Source organism: Bactrocera oleae, chromosome 5 (genome assembly GCF_042242935.1).
Source record: "Bactrocera oleae isolate idBacOlea1 chromosome 5, idBacOlea1, whole genome shotgun sequence".
NCBI classification, from domain to species: domain Eukaryota; kingdom Metazoa; phylum Arthropoda; class Insecta; order Diptera; family Tephritidae; genus Bactrocera; species Bactrocera oleae.
Window position 1 is genome coordinate 31,054,869 of NC_091539.1, and position 18,083 is coordinate 31,072,951.

The window sequence follows — 18,083 nt, forward strand, 5'->3', positions numbered from 1 at the left end:
ACTAAGTTGCTAACCCAATAGTAAATACTTTAATGTCTATTAATGAACAGTTGCTAAACGCTTTATAAAATATATTCGAATCATTATGAACATCCGATATTAGCATTGAAATTAAGATACTTATACATATTTTTTTCACTAATAATTACTATAAGTTTTCCTCTATGCACAGTGAAAAAACGATTTACTTGAATCAAATAACAAATTGTCTTCCAATTTTTTTTTCTTGATCGAAGTAAACTTTTTTTTCTTGATTCAGGTATATTTTCTTGTCTTGAGAAATTTGAGATTCTTGCTCTAATAAACTTGTGTCTTGGCTTAAGTAAATTTCCTTGTGTGAAAAATATTTTTGTCTTGGCTTCATCTACATAAATTTAAACTGAGGCCCCACTTTCACTTTTAGAGTTTGGTGGGGACTATTTAAAGATCAAAAAAGAAATTTTCTTGTCACAAGAATTTTTTTCTTGGTTAAAGGGTAATCTTACTTGCCAGGTAGCAAGTAAATTCTCGTTTTAAGAATTATAAACTTTAAACAAAAAATTAACATTTGATTCAAGAATTTAATTTCAAAAGAAATATATTTGGCTCTCTCAAAAATTGTCTTGAGGCAAGTATTTTTATTTTCAGCCAAACAATTTTTTCCACTGTGGACCTAAAATTATTAACTTTACTAACACAATTTTATTATCATGTTATATCGATCCATTTATTGCATTTAAGTGAAAAATAAAAGGAAAGTCACTTCGGATGTTTGCGTCTTACAGTTTTTAATATTCCGTATTGATATTAATATTTCAGGAGCTGATCATTCTATATGTTAACTGTAATTTTTCAGTGGATTCGTGAATAATTTTATAAAATAACATCACTAGTGGGTACGATACGAATTCACTGTAAGTAAATAAAATAATTTAAATGTTTACGATAAATTACCTGTAGCGAAACAGTAAATTTGACTTGATAACAAAAGTGTATAAAAAATTCGAAATTCTTGTCTTATCATACTTATTCTAATTATCTGTTTTGCTTTTATTAGATAAGTATTCAAAGTTAGAAATCTGAACAAAGGATACTGTCAATTACGTACGGAAAACGATACTTTTAATTATTAATTAATTTCAATTGTTTCAGTTCAATTGTTCAGTCAGAATGAGTGATGGAGTAAGCGACGTAGTGGGGCCGACTAACTCGCATAACAAAGGGGCTGAAATTAGGCTATACCTTTTCAAAGCCCCAGATACCGAATATGTTTCTCTCAGTGCCTAAGGGTAACTTTGTACCGGAAAAATTTGTCAATTTTAAAATATTTTAATGTACTGGCATATTTTTCTGCTGAGAAATTAGTGAAATCGGCTGTTTACCGCAGCACCATCATTCTACAATGACTTTTGTTCTTTTTTTTGTTTTGTAAATAGTTAACATAGGCGGGTATATAAACAATTACGTGGATAATATCTTAATAAAATTAGGTAGAAATCAGTCCACAGTTTCCAAGTTATACCCAATAGATGCATTTTCAACTTTATATCATGTACATCGGTTACTGTATCTGACTAAAATGTGACTTGACGTAAAAAAAATAATAAGATCCGTACATATACTCTATTTTAACCTCCATATCCTTAACGATTTTCATCCCTCTCTTTCATTCTATACCGAATAAATTGGTTTATATCTGAAATGTTTTAGTGGCATTAAGTAAATTTCTTGTCTTACAAACATGGCGCAATGGTGCTAAAAATTAATGAAATATGTCCATATGATCCTCCCGTACATCAACTATAATGACTTCCGCGTTTCTGTTTGATTGGAATTAAAACTTAAATTTGAAATATAAGTTAGGAGCTATACAAATACAGCTAATCTATATGATTTAATACGTACCAGATTGCTCTGCAAAGAACTTCATGTATTCTGTAGCTCATTAATTTAGATACGAAGTTCATTCCTACCGGACTTGGCTCCCACTAGTATCAGCAGTTTTGGTTCTAAAAATCAGTTTGGTTTCTAAAGAGGCTGGTCGCCTCTTGGCTCTAATTATATTTCTGTAATGTCATTTGTGAGTGTACAGAGAAATCATTTTTATATAATTTTGTATATATACTACACCTGGTTTTAAAACTCGAAATGCATTTGAAAGTGCATTTATGTAGTTAAATTGTTCGTCTCCTAAATGTCATTGAATTCATAGCTTCTACAACAGTTCCCGGCGATATTTGAGTTTGATGAGTGAAGAAAAAGTTCATAGCTTATTTAATATTTGTTCTACTTGAAAGGCTGATAGCCTTCGTTAATAGTGCTTTTAAACTGTTATATAATTATTTATAATTATCTTTCTGTTAAATAAATAATATTCTACGTGAAATTTTGATTGGTTGAAAAATACTTTTGTACATACTGTTTAAACCAAACACATTCATCATTGTAAGTATTTAACGTCCCTCTTCTTACTTCACTAAGTAGCCCTTTGCTTTACCTTCCCCATTTTTATTTTCTCCAAGAAATATTTGTCGCCCTTAGTTGGTTTGTATATGAATTGTTGGTGTTTGTCCGATGGGAAATGGATTTCCTCTGTATTATTTACTCTCTAAGTACTTGGCGTTGAGCAATTTCTGTCTTTTAATTAAAAACGAAATAAGTTTTGCGGAATTGTCGACGCTGCGTCGACATTGTTGCGAGTGCATGCACTTACCATAGACATACGAGTATTCGTGCCAAAGCATCTAATCTCGGACAACATTACAACCCCAGTAATAATAAATACAAAATAATACCGTAAGGCGGGGCTTAATATACAACTAGTTCTGATAAAAAAAGGTGTGTAAACAGTTATTTATTTCTTTAATTGTATAAAAATTAAATGATACTTTTTCAAGCATACCATATACGAGTACGTATGTATACTGTTGCTTTTGAGGCATCATTAATACACTGTATTGTACAAATTGGTATCCCTGGTAACTGCAATCAGCCTCTAAGCTTTTACCAGCTTCAACAAAGTTTCGCGGTCAAAGGCCTTTAAAGAACTTTTTGAAATTTCATATTCCCAAACTTTATCCTTGAGGTAGATTCATATATTACCTATCGGGTTTATGTTGGTTTATATTGGAAATGATCCGCATTTTAACAGCACAATTAGGTCAATGTCATGTTGGAACAATCCCCGGTTTTTCTGTATACATATATTTTTTATAATTGGAATGTACACTTATTTTAAGAATGGCCAAATAAATCTACCTGTTCATTTTGTCATCTATAGGCAATATATATTCCATTATTTTAGCTATGTACCTTCTAGAACCATTACTAAATCTTTGCAGCTATCTGTTTCAAGTTATTTTCTAGCAATACGTCGACTAAATTATCCTTTCCAAACATTATGAGCTCTAAAAACTCAATGTAATTTATTTCATAGATATGGGTGTTGTTGCTTATTCTTTTCTCTATTTTTTTCATATAAAAACAAGTATGAGATCGTAAGAAATACACTACAAATGTACAACTTATGTGTAAAAGGTGTTGTGCGAAATATTTATGTGGACCATTGTACATTAGTAAGACGCCACATGCAGTGCATGCAAAAAAGTATGAAAATTCTTGTATTGTAAAATTTATAAATTGAGTGCAAAAAGTTGCCACATTCTTTACGAAATTGCAGCTAAGTTCTAAGATGTAAGGTTCTAGTTTTTAGCAATTTTCAATAGCCAAAAGCGGTCTCTACTAAAATTAAGATGCATTCAAGATTTAATGTACATACATCCATACATACATATTTACATACATACATTGGGAGTCAGATGCTCGATATACAAGAAAGCGGCACAGACACAAAAATGAATATGAAGTGTTTATAACTTAACCTAAACCACTGTCAATCAGTACATGACCTATTAAAACAGTCAATTCTTGAGTGGCAGATCGGTGTGGCTTTACTCAGTGAAGCTATAAAATCGTTGAAGGTGCCAACTGGTCGGGCAATTCTAGGAATAAAACGGCTATATGGAAATACAACTCTCCGCAGCAGGAAAACCCTTAACCTTTAAATGGCTTTGTTCGAGCAACAATTAGTGATGTTAATATCTATAGTTGCTACAAGTATTTGCCTCCCAGGTTCAGATGGAATCCCTAATATAGCGCTGAAAACAGCGATTACTTAGAACACAGACCCCTTCCGAATTATGTATGACACATGCATTATAGAAGGTAACTTCGCTAAGCTATGGAAAAGGCAGCATCTAATATTACTGCTAAAACCAAACAAGTCTTCAACAGACCTCTCCCATTTCCAGCCAATGTACATGTTGGACTCCGCTGGAAAAATCCTTGGGCGAATTATACACCAACGCATAAACAAAGCAATCGATGACGCTGGCGACTTATCCCAGAATCAATTTGGATTCAGAAAAGCAAGGAAGGGCGGCACAATGCAATATTGCAAGGTCGTAACACTCGACGTTAAAAATACTTTTAACCCAGCATCTTGGTATAGCATTATGACTGCCCAAAAAGTTTACAAAATAATCGTAAGTTACTTTAATGAAAGAATTCTGCATATGCTATGGCTATAAGGAATATGAATTCGCCGGTGGTGTACCACAAGGATCATTTACAAATCAAAATCAAAATATGTAACAATATCTTCAATTAGTCAGAAAAACTCGAAAGACTGCTACATTCAGTATAAAAGGTGTTAGTACTTGTATAACTACACAACCAGCACTTTAATACTTAGGAATTGTTCTTGATCAAGACTTTTCTTTAAAGAACACTTAGCCTACACTTGCGAAAAATTTTCGAAAACATGTAGAGCTTCAACCCAAATGATGCTTAATACCTGAAGTCCGTCCTCTATATGGCGCCGAGATATGGGCACTCGAAACCAAATCTTATTGACGTGACTTTTTCCTTTTATGCCACTTGCCCACTCAGAGTATGTTCAGCTTTTTATACAGTGTCAGAAGATGCTGCCCTTGTAATTGCGGGCTTACACCCATTAGATCTCTTAGCCAAAGAGACTAAAAAGTCAGTCATGGACTAACCACTCAGAACCGGTAAAGGAAATGCTCGAGCAGAGACGGTGGAGAGTTGGCAAAGACGATGGGAAATCAGTCTAAAAGGACGTCGGACGTTTCGACTGATTCCCAATACTTTTATTTAACTCAAATTCTCACAGGGCATGACTGTTTCCAAGCATATTTGAAACGCTTTCAACACGGAAATTATTATATATGCGATAATTGTGGTTGCGAGACAATTGAGAATGTAGAGCATACGTTGTTCCATTGTCCGCAATACGAGCAAGAGAGACGATACCTCAAGATTCGGTATAAACTCAACCCCCGTATACCAAATGGTTGATTCAAAAGCTAAGTGGTAAGGAAAATATCGTTTTTCAACAGGATAACGATATGAAACACACCGCCAAAATCGGTACTCGCTGGCGCCAATGTCAACGATTTCAACTCATCCAATAGCCAGCACGAAGTTTCGACCTTAAACCGGTTGAAAACTTGTGGGCTATTGTAAAGAGGAGATTGTGCATATACCGAACAGCGCCGAGTATCACGGATGAGCTATGGAAGAGAGTACAATCGAATATAAAAGCATACCTAAGGAAATAATAGAAAATTTAGTTGACGAGACGTATAAAAAATGTAATTTAACACAAAGGTCTTTGGACCAAATAATAAATAATGTAATTTTAGGCCATTTACTTTTTACGAGCAAAACTGCACTTAATGAGTTTATTTCAGTTTTTGTTGTATGTCTTTTTTTTTTGTAAATGAAAATTTATATAAAATATTATTTTATTTTATTTTACAATAAATAAATAAACCTATTTGATAATATTAAGCGTAATTAAGTAAAAAGTAATCCATTTTGTTTCATGAAATCGAATGCTTTAATTATTATTTTCGTATCCAACTTTATTCAAATGGTTTAAAACGGTTTTTTGTGCAATGGGTAGGTCCTGGACAATTGTAATCGATTTTTGAACTCGTCGATTTCCATTATTTGATCGATTTTTTCAATAATTGGTCTTCCAGAGCGTAATGCATCTTTGACATCGAAATTACCGGAACGGAATCGACGAAACCAAAATTGCGTATGATTGGCTGTTACAGTATCAGGACCATGAATGTTTTTCACATTTTCAGCCGCCTGGCTTGCGTTTTCGCACTTATCGGAGAAAAACTGTAAAATATAGCTAAATTCTCCTTGTTAGTGTCGATCTTTGACTCGCGCTCAAACAAAACTGAATCAATCAATCACAAAACTGTCAGAAAATCTTTTTTAGTACGAAATGTCATCTTTCTAATGCCATCTGACAGAGAAATAACGCCAACTGTAGGAAAGGTAGGTAGGTAGGTAGAGTGGCTGTCCAATAACGCACCTAGGCCTATAGGAGGCCCATTGTGATACCACCAGGATTAATGTTCCCTCACTCTATCGTCTCCTCTCTGAACCAACCTGTGCTCCTGATGAAGTTGATCAGTACAAATAATTTTATATTAGCAACTTCTGATACGTCGTCAAGGAATCCATGACCGATAGTTGCGATTCTTTTCCTATATAGATTCGCATAGAAGATGCTTTACAGTCTCCTCTTCCTCTACTTCTTGACAGCCTCTACAATAGTCGTTGTATGGTACACCTAGCCTACTTGCATGTCTACCAATTAGGCAGTGACCTGTTAGTACTAATATCAGAGTTCTTATATCATTCCTTTTAAATTTTAGTAGTCGGTTTGTGCGACTCACGCTCCATTCCTGCCACGTTAGTCTGCTCGTTGTGCAGGTTATTGATTGTCTCCACTGAGACTCAGTTATATTTATAGCATGTTCGCTGATTAAGTGTTTGCAAATTGCCAGAGGCATAAAGATACCCTCTTTTTCAGGGGTTAGTTGCAAAGTGGTGCCTGTTCTGGCTAGTTCACCTGCTTCGCAGTTACCAGGAATATCGCTATGGCCTGGAACCCATTGCAGGTTTATTGTGAAGTAGGATGTCAGATTCTCTAATAGATCAAGACAATCTTTCACTAGCTTGGATGAAACCATTAGAGACTTGAGTGATTTCAAGGCCGCTTGGCTAATCCGTGTATATATACTTACATATATGCTCCTTGTTGTGAGCACACTTTTTGTCAATACCACTAGGCTTTCTTTTATTGCTGTGATCTCCGCCTGGAAGACACTGCAGTGGTCTGGCAAACGGAAGGCGATGTTGGTGTTTAATGTTGCGCAAAAGACACCACCTTCCACTCGATGATCCAGTTTGGATCCATCCGTGTGGATGCTACTTCCTGTATTCCTGTCCACCTCGCCCCTTTTTCACTTCTCTCTTGTGGGGAAGGCAATATTGTGGACCGAATGTAGCTTCCGTTCTATTGGATTGTGGAAATCCGTGGTTTTGGGTAGGAACGGGAATATACTGAGTATCCTTGAATGCCCCTTGTTGCATGCGACTAGTTGGGAGGATTCCCTCAGTCTAAGAGCTGACTTTGCTGCCACTTGTTTACAGAACAGGTCTGTTGGCAGTAAATGTAGAATGACGTTAAGAGCCTGGCTTGGCGTTGTTCTAAGAGCTCCACTAAGACTGGCTGCTCTCTGTATGCTTTCCATACGCTTTACCGCGTATTTCTTTTCCATTATTGGCCACTATACCAATATACCGTATGTCATGATTGGTCTGACAACTGCTGTATAGAGCCAATAAGTTACCCGAGGTGTAAGTCCCCATTTGGGGCCCACCATCCTTTTACAGGTGTAGAGTGCTGTGGCTGCCTTCTTCACCCTAGCATCCAAGTTTTGTTTCCATGAAAGCTTACTGTCTAAGATTAGTCCCAGGTAGCTTGCCTTATCTCCAATTGTTAGTCTGCAACCATTTATTATTGGCGCCGTAACTTCTGGAGCATTATGTTTTCTGGTGAACAATACGAGCTCTGTCTTACCAGCATTTAAATTTAATCCGCACGATACTGCAGAGCGATTTATATCGTCCAATATCGTTTGCATAAGGTTTGCGAGAGTATTCGGGAATTTGCCTCTGACCGATACTGCCACATCGTCAGCGTAGGCCACAACATGTTCCCCCTTCTTTTCTAGATCCATCAGCAACTTATTCATTGTCAGGACCCAGAGAAGTGGGGATAACACGCCTCCTTGAGGTGTACCTCTTTGGACAGATCTGCACATCGTTGACGCTCCCATCGTTGAAATTATTGACCTGCTCGTGAGCATCTGTTCAATTAATTTCCTGAGAGGTTCAGAGATGTCCAGATCCTTAAGCACACTCAGTATGGCCCTAGGCTGGATATTATTGAAGGCTCCTTCTATGTCTAAGAAGGCAAATAGAGTGTATTCTTTGACTTCCAGAGATTTTTCAATCTCCGCCACCACAGAGCTTAGTGCTGTTTCTGTGGATTTTCCTTTAGAATACGCATGCTGCGAACCAGCCAACTTTTCTGGTTTCAGTTTATTTCTTATATGTAATACTATTAGTCTTTCCAGGATTTTTAGAAGGAAAGAGGAGAGGCTAATTGGCCTGAAGTCCTTTGGACTTGTATGCGAGCTTTTGCCTGCCTTTGGTATGTATAATATATTACCTTGACTTTCCTCCAAAGCGAAGGGATATAGTTTAATTGCAGCGCCCCCTTAAGAATGGCAATTATGTAATTCTGCGACTGCTGCAATTGAGCCCGGAATATACCGTCTGATCCCGGCGACTTGAAGGGCTTAAAGCTGTTTATTGCCCAGCGTACGTTGCTTTCTGACACTATGTTTATAAGAGTGGGGCTCATTTCTGCTCCACTGTCTTGAGTATATTCTGAAGTATGGGTCTCAGAGCTGCCTGGGAAGTGTGTATCCATTAGTAGCCCCAAGCACTCTTCACTGGATACCGTCCAACTTTGGTCTGGCTTTTGAAGATAACCGATACTATGCACCGATTGTGCCATTATTTTCCTAAGTCGAGACGCTTCCGCCGTGTTCTCGATATCATTGCAAAACGATTTCCATGAATTTCTTTTTGCTCTCCTAACTTCCTTTTTGTATGACCTAAGGAGGTTGTAATAATAATCCCAGTCTGACTCGCCTTGGGATTGCTTAGCTAAATTGAACTGCTTTCTGCATTCTTTCTGTAGCTTTTTAAGTTCTAGAGACCACCAGGGGGCCTTATTCTACCCCTGCTTCGTGTTATTGGACAAGCCACTTCTAGTGCTCGCCGGCACGATTCCGTGAGTCGATTAACGAGGATATCTAGATCCTCCTTGCTATTGGGCTGAAACGGTAGAATCATAGGGATGCGTTTCTCTAGCTCTTGCATGTGCACCTGCCAGTTCGTTCTCCTGTGATTCCTAAAGTTAATGCCTCTATCGGCCCTTTCCTCTATTGTACATTCGATATATCGGTGATCCGAAAAGGAATGTTCTTCGAGAACCCTTCATTGGGTTACCATGTCAATTAGTTCTTCCGACACAAGTGTGATATCCAGCACTTCTTGTCGGTTTCTTGTAATAAATGTTGGCGTGCTTCCCTTATTACACACCAGTAACTTAGTACCTAGTAGGTAATTAAAGAGACACTCACCTCTGTCGTTTACATCTGTGCTGCCCCAGATTGTGTGATGTGCATTTGAGTCGCATCCAAGTATCGTCATGCACTTGGATGCCTCGCTATCCCGTACCACCTCTTTTACCATCAGAGGTGGCACCAGCTCCTGCTCATACGGCATATAACACGACACTAGCCGGTAACTGCTTGAGCCCGTTTCTCAGCTTACTGCTGCTGTGTCGTTGTTGCTGTAATTATGTAATATAAAAACATTAAGGTTTTTCTTTGCCATTATGCAGGCTCTGAGTTTACCTTCACAGTTAGCCATCAGCAACTTATAGTTCGGCGTCCTCAGTCCGCAAATACGCCCTCCATTAACCCATGGCTCCTGAATGAGGACAAATTCAGGCTGTTCCATTGCTACGCGGTTAATTAGGGCTGCTGAAGCTAGTTTGCTATGATGGAGATTAATTTGTAGAAGACGCATTAACTATTGTTATATCTGCATCTTCCTGAGAGTCGCTTAAAAGCTCTTTCTCAGTATACAAGCTTGAGAGTCTGGCCGCAAGCTCAGACCCGGTAGAAGAACACTCACCTTGCTCCATACTTTCCGCGTCGCTCGAGGACTCCATAGGATCTTCCTCTACTTCGTATATCTCTTTCCCCGATGCCAGATGGTCTGCAGCATCGGCGTCCGACTTGTAAGGCGTCCGTGGCCCTTTTGGTCTCCACGCCAGATTCTGCTACGCTGTCCTCAAATGTCTTGACATACTTCCACCCTTTCGTGGGTAGGCTCGGGTTGCAGGCTCTTATGAGCTGCATAATTTGGTCCGGCTGCGGTGCGCATGACGGTGGCGGACCCGGATTGCTTAATAGCACTTCCAGCGCCACATTTGTCAGCGCAGCCTGCACCCATTTCCATTGTGCTCTGCGGATTCTTCCTTCGGGATCTCCCTCATCCAGAACGCCAATGATAATTCGGTTCCGGGCCACTTCTGCAAATGATTTTGCGGGCGTTACACCCTTGCTCTTCGGTCTCTTAGCTGACGGCTTTGCCTCTTCAGCGGCTCCAACTTGAAGTTGGGTATGACTGCTCTCGCGCAGTCAATCGATGCTTGGAGCTCCTTCGTTAGCTTCTCTTTCGTTGGCGGCTTTAGCTCTACCAACCTTAGTAAGTATGCGGCGCGTCGTCTCTCCGCATATTTTGCCTTTGACGGGTCCTGCATGCTAAATGCAGGCCACTCCCTGGCGGATGCACTTCCGGCAGCAGCCCCTTTGGCATCTCCTCCCTCCCCCTCCCTCCCCCTTTCTCAGCCGTGTTTTGGCCGCAGGGTTTGGGTCTGGCTGCCTCCGGCGCTACCACTTTCTGTGGGCCAGCTTTAGCTTCTGCCCCTTTTCTAGTGCTTGCCTTGTCTTCTGGACCAAGCTTCGCTCCTGTCCTCTTCGTGTTTGTTGAGCTCGCTCCAAACGCTGCTCTTTTATGGGAGCAACTCGCTCCCTCCGGCTTTTTTCCTGGAGATCCGGGCTCTCTCCGATTTTTAGTTTTCGTTATTTGTTGTTTTTGTTAAGGCTCCTTATCTGTATGCTGTGCTATTGAGGAACATCGAACACACAGATAAGAAGTCTAACCTTAGCTAGATTCCTCACGTCTACGGCAGGGGCGGACTGTTACCAGCTCGTCCCCGCTTGTGTCGTGAATCTGTGGTATCTATTACCAGTCGGCACCGTCCAGTCGGGGAGGGTTCAGTGGGGGATTTTTGCCAACCATCTGTAGGAAAAATAATAGATTTATTTTCACTACACCTAACATCTGAGCTGTCATACACAATTTTACAGCTCTTAGAATGCAAAAGTGGCGCACATCCGAACGGTTTTGCTCGCCACTGTACATTCATACATACCAGCAAAATTATCAAGCGCATTCTTTCAAACTCGTTCAGCGCGCAAAGCAAGAAGCATTCCGAATCACCACTATAATTTTCGTTAATATCTTGTTACTGTGTAATTCTCAACTATTTTAAATAAGTTGTAAGGCTGCTTGTGTGCGATAATCCGTAATGCGAATAACTCGTGGGTGTAGTTTTTGGTAGCAGAGAATGGTGTTTGCGCCGTCCCTACTTATAAAAATTGGGTTTTTCAATAGGGGTGATAAGATTTCGTAGTGTCGCTTAATATGTCATGATCATCATGACATAAATCGACCAATTTACTTAGTTTTTGCACAAAAAATTTCACTTTGTACAAAATATTTAAATTTCATTCACGTAAAAGGTTTTACTTTTTACTACGGCAACAACGAAATTGTGTACATCAGCTGTTTGATATGTAGCTGACGTCTTCAAAATGTTCAAGAAGCTGGCTTCAAGACGACATATGCCGACCAAGAAAATTTCGCTGTCGTGTCGTGCCATCGTCGTTGTGTGCTGTCTAAATAACTGTGCCCATAAGAACGTGTGTATGTAAATATTGTCGTCGTTGAATATATGTAAGTAAAACGAGTGAAAAGGACGTTCAGGGGACGCTGAGCAGTCGAGGTTATGTGAAGGTACGTTACTAAAACATATTATTATTTAATTGTCACACGCCAATGATTTTATCGATCGAGCCTTCTAAAATACGAATATTTTGATGTTATCAGAAAGGTTTATGAGCGATGTACAAGTACCAAATTTTGAATTTGTTGGGAGGTGTTGCCCATCGTAATGCAAAGGACAGATATTACGTTGTTACTCCTCATTTGCGAATAAAAGCTCCTTATTGAAGTGTGACTGATGTCACAATATCAACATCAGCAACAATTTGGGACTTATGTGCAGAAGTGTGCAAATTCTACCCCAAATAGTAAGAAATTAATTCTAAAAGCTTTTTATCTATCACCAAATGCAAAGGAGGGAAATCAAATTATTCATCGGAAAAGCTTTATTGCCATTATCAAAACGCGCAGATTTGTGAACCACCGGTAATTCTTACGGGTGATTTTAATGTACATTTTTCATTGCCAGAAGTTGCGCCATTACTACAATTCCATAAATTCTCTTTGGAAATGATTAATGGTAGGAATAATCCATTGCTTTTTACACATTTTGGCCACCTTTCTGGCATTTTGTGGATACCACGCCAATATAATGTTCGTCGTTTGAACCAATTTTCGCCTTCTGCGTAGGAATCGAAGTGCTGCTCAGCCAATCGTTCGATGAAACCAAATGGTAATTGGAAAGTGCAAGTCTGGTGTATACGGCGGGTGGGGTAGGATCTCCCAGCCAATTACTTTGAGTGTATCGTGAACCGATTTTCCTCTGTTTGCAGGTGCATTGTCATGTAGCAGTATTATTTTGCCGTGTCTTCTGGCCCATTCTGGTCGTTTTTCGATCAATGCATTGTTCAGATTGATTTTCTCCGTTTAGGACTCTTAAAATAAATCCATTTTTAATCGCCAGTGACGATTTGATAAAAAACTGATTTTCTTTCGTGTCTTTGAAGTATACTTTTATAAGTATTTTTTTGGTTTTCCATTTGCATTTCATTAAATTCATGTGGCACCCATTTTCAACACTTTTGGATCTTTCCCATAACTTTCAAACGGTCTGAAAATGTTTTAGTGCAACATTTAACATTCCTGCCATTTGCTTTTGACTCAAAGTATAATCTTGATCCTATATTGCTTGCAGTTCGGCGTCTTCAAACTTTTTTAGTGATCTTCCACGTTTCTCACATCAAAAGCATTATCTCTGAACTGTTGAAACCATGTTTTGCATGTTGCTTTTGATAGAGCATATATGATCACCATATGCCTCGACACGCATTCGATGCAACTCTGCAGCACTTTTCTTCAAATGGAATAAAAAAATTAAAGCTTTCCGTAAATTATCACTTTCTTATTAGGGATATGAGGTTTAGTCCAAGGTCTAAAACAATTCCATTCAAGTCAAGTGGAAAGTCAGAAATATTTTAGGGCAGAAAAAGGTCTTGACTTTAACGTTCTAGATTGCTCGATTACATATTTTCAACCAATATTATAAATAAATAACTCATTCACAGACCGACATAATCGGCGTTAGGTTTATTAGCATAACGAAAATCGTTATATAATATGTAATATATGCGAGTCAGGTAATGCGTACATAAATTTCACATATTTTCGGAATTAAGCTATTGTATATCGAATATTATAAGTTCGGTTGATTTTGCAAAGATATCTTACATATTCACCAATACAGGAGCTTGAAAATATTAAATTAGGTTTATGGGAGAGAAAGGTGACCTTATCTATTTTCGGTATTACTGCATATACTTAACAGAAAAATCTTCATCATCATCAGCATCACTAATATATAAGGAGTAAAGGCAACCGGATGATTGAACACCCTAATGTTAGTTTAATGGAGATAGGGCAAGCTTTTACCTGATTTCATCCATATTAGCCAGAACAAGTAAAGAAAGGTAAGTTCGGGTGCCACCGAACATTTTATACTCTTACAACGTGCAAGAATACCTCAAAGTCACTATTTAATACAAAGTTTTATTCGAATATATTCATTGGTGCTTGATTTATGTACGGGAAAGTGAAAAAATCATATGGAATTGAAAATTGTACTATATGGGAAGTAGGCGTGATTGTAGTCCGAGCCCGCCTATTTTCACAAAGTGACATAGGATTGTCACAATTTAATGTCTCTAGCGCATTTGGTTATTGATTTATTGCGCTTTAATTAGTTTAAAAAAAAAACCGTTAAATGGGAAGAGGGCGGGGTTATAATCCGATATTATCTATTTTCACACTATCGGTAGAGGTTCTTATAAGACTTGAATTGTCGGATTTGGTTATTGTAGCTTGAATGGTTTGAGAGATATGTACATTAAACCTATTAGAGGGCAAGGTCACGCCCATGGTCCGTTTCCGCCCATGTACGAACACTACTATTATATTTTGTAGCAATACCTATATTGCAAGATGGTATACAAATACACTGTTATTGAAAGAATGCGCTTATTTTTAAGATAACTCACATCTTGGCCGATCTAAGCAGTATAAATTTTTATTTATTTATAGGTTTTTATTTATTGAAATTTCGTGGGCGTGGTAATGGTCCAATTACGCCCATCTGCAATACCAACCTCCTTTGGGTGCCAAGGAACAAGTGATTGCTTGCACGGACAGACGGACGGACAGACAGCTAAGACAGTAGTAACTCAGACAATATAGCTCCATATCCATATCGATTAGGTTTAGGGAATACAAACAATCTTTATGTGATCAAAACTATTATACTCTGGAAATGATATATTAAATAACTTACACTCTGACCGACATATTCGGTAGTTAAGAGTATTATATGCTATAATCCGGATGACTGTCTGTCCATTTGTGCGTCTGTCTATGCAAGCGATAACTTGAGTAAAAAAACTGAGGACGGGTCGTAGATGAGCGTAATTAGACCACTGCCACGCCAACAAACCGCCATTAAACTAAAACTTTTAAGTTGCCATAACTAAGCACTAAATTAAGATATATAAGTGTAATTTGGCACAGGGAATCGCAGTAGCAAAGGAGCACATATGAATTAAAAATTAAAAAAAAATAAGCGTGGCCCCACCCGCTAGCTACAATAACCAAATTCGCTTAGGACAAATCCTATTAGAGCCCTTACCGACAGTGTGAAAATGGATGAAATGGGATTATAACCCCGTCCTCTCCCCATATAACGGTTTCGTTAAAAACTATTTAAAGTGCGATAAATCAATAACTATATGCGCCAGAGGCATTAAATTTTACACCCAGGATGATACAGGAGGGTTTTATAAGAGCCGGTGCCAAAATTGGACGATGTGCGGGGCAACGCTTACCTTTTGGGTGTGATCAAAACCAGTTTCAACCAAATTCGGTATAAAACATAATATTGATGTTCCTGTGTCCTATTGCGAAAATAGGCGAAATCGGACTACAACCACGCCTACTTCCCATAGCACAATTTAATTTCCATATGATTCTTTTACTTTCCAGTGCACAAATCAAGCACCAATGAATATATTTCGATAAAACATTGCATAAAAAGTGCCTTTGAGGCACGTTGTAAGAGTATAAAATGTTTGGCTACACCCGAAATTAGCTTCTCCTTACTGTTTATTTATGTATTAAATAAAATGCATCTTAAATAAAATTCACAAAAAACGCGTATTTTCTGACTTGCAAGTGCTATCTTCTCAGAGATCTGTATTTACCAAAAGTAGTAATTACCCATCTGATCATGTTTAAGAGAGTTGTAAATGTTTTAAATTCTATACAAATGACTTATTTTATAAAAATTTTAAACTGATTATAGTTTATCTAAATCAATATCAAATAAGCCATGTCTAACTGAAACTGCAACGCAAGCACTTGTTGTTTGAGCGACTTGCGCTACACGCTGTTGGCGCTGCCGGACATGTGTCAGAAGCGAAGAAACATACATACTGAGCGACAAAGAAATGTAATGTGACGATTGACCGCATTTATCTTTGAAATAAATTCTTATAGTTCAAGAATAAAAGATAAGGGAGGCTAAATTTGGGAGGACACCAAAAATGGTTTTACCTGGTTCTTTTCCTAGACTATCCAATATATGTTTTTACATATATACACTGCATATTGGTAAGGTACAAACGCTATTATGTAAGCATGTAACGACTAACGTTGGGTTAATATCTTCCCCTAACTCTGCTACTGACTAGCTCTATATCATGAAGTGGCAATGCTTTGCTTAGCTTAGCTTGATTCTTTCTCACTCGTTTAGAATGACTGCATAACGCTCGGAATTTTTTGAGCCGAGAAAAACTATTGCTTGTTAACCATCGAGTTCTAAAACTGTCAATTTCGTGAAGACATGTTTTCAAATAAAAAAGTTGTACATACAAGAAATAAACTTTTATCGGTTAGCTTGTATGACAGCTATGGATATGTTTTAGTAGTCCGGTCTCAACAATGTGTTTGGATATTGTACCATTGCCATGGATGATAACCTCTTGTAAAGTGAAAAAGTTTTCCACACAAGGACTTGATGCTGTAGAGGTTGCAACAAATGAGCAACTTCTTGGGGATAGGTCCTTTTATCAAATTTTTCTGATAGATATTTTAAAAAAATGAGGGACTTGTTCGTGTATATACCTGTAGAGAGATACTTTAGTATGTACTTATTGGTATACATATATAATTTTTGTTTGTTTAATTTTAAATAACCGTAGAAAAATTTTAATTGTTGTACAATATATAAAATTCATTTAACAGCCATTTTAGTTCAAGTATAAAAAGGGTATTTTGATGAGAAATATTTTTTTTCAAGCAAAACTATTTCTTTCCATTGATACATGTAGGTGTTATGTATGTACATATGTATGTATGGTAAATATAGCTACAATAAATGAAGTAGCGCGAAATATTTTTGTGACATGCATGTTTTGTAAAAAATTTTCGTCACTTCTCGGACATTTTAATATACTTACAAAATGTACACATTGCAATATGTAAGTATATATGCATATAGTACACACCTAGTATATATAGTATGACGTGTACTCTAGCTGAGCTGCTATAATCCTATTAACCTACCGAAGCCAGCGGCTTGATTGTAAGCGAATTGATTGAGCACAGCCAGACTGTAACATCATTATGTTTACTGAATACTCGCATGTGCGTCCATAGTAATTCTGTACTTTTAGGACAACTAACACAATAGATTACACATAGCGCACATAGAATGTTAGCGGGCGTCTCAATCGTAGCATCTCATGTGCGTTAAATTGATAAATATAATCAATTAGTTTTACTAAACATCTATCAATACTTGGGGATGGGATTCGTAAAAGCATATTTCTCATATATGTATATTTACTTATATATGGTATACGAGTTTGTGTAAATGTATAAATTGTGTATGTGTAAATGTATAATTAAATATAAAGTACCTTTTAACATTTGCGTATACGAAGAAAAGCATTTCCTTACAAAAATATCTAGTCGGCCTAATGTTTACGATTTTTTCTCAGCTTTCCAATGAGGTATATGTTGAATATATTCGACTTTTTTTTATCAACAAAAGGTAAATTTTTATAAACAAAAATTTTTATTTTTGAATTTGGAACTATTTTTATTGAAACAAAAATTTGGCTCTTAAGTTACTGATTTGAAAATTTCTGAGTGAAAAGAAAAAACTGTGATTTTGACAAATTTCCAAACTTTGTACTTGAAGAGCTTAATGCACATATTTCAATAAAAAAAAAAATAATTATAAAAATTGTTCCCAATTGAGAAAAACCAATTATTTGTTTATAAAATGTACCTTTTGTTTGTAAAAAAGTCGAACAAATTTAATGCATTTCTTATTGGATAGTTGAGAAAAAATCGTAAACTTTAGGCCGAGTAGTTATTTTTGCAATGAAATACTTTTCTTCGTAACGCATAACTCCAAAATTTTTTATATTGAGTCGAAATAAAAAACACGTGTCCAATATTTTGCTCAAAGAACAGACATTTTTCACACGAAAAAAAATTGAGAATGT

The 18,083-nt window shown here is 37.3% G+C and overlaps 1 long non-coding RNA gene across 1 annotated transcript; it reads right to left on the reverse strand.

Moving 5' to 3' along the window:
* Positions 1–1,165: 1,165 nt before the first annotated feature.
* LOC118682623 (uncharacterized) lies at positions 1,166–17,693 on the reverse strand. Its single transcript, XR_004978448.2, has 5 exons — positions 17,490–17,693; positions 2,110–2,194; positions 1,885–2,045; positions 1,717–1,819; positions 1,166–1,650 (listed from the first exon to the last, which is right to left on the reverse strand). It is a non-coding gene; the product is annotated as an uncharacterized lncRNA (long non-coding RNA).
* Positions 17,694–18,083: the final 390 nt, after the last annotated feature.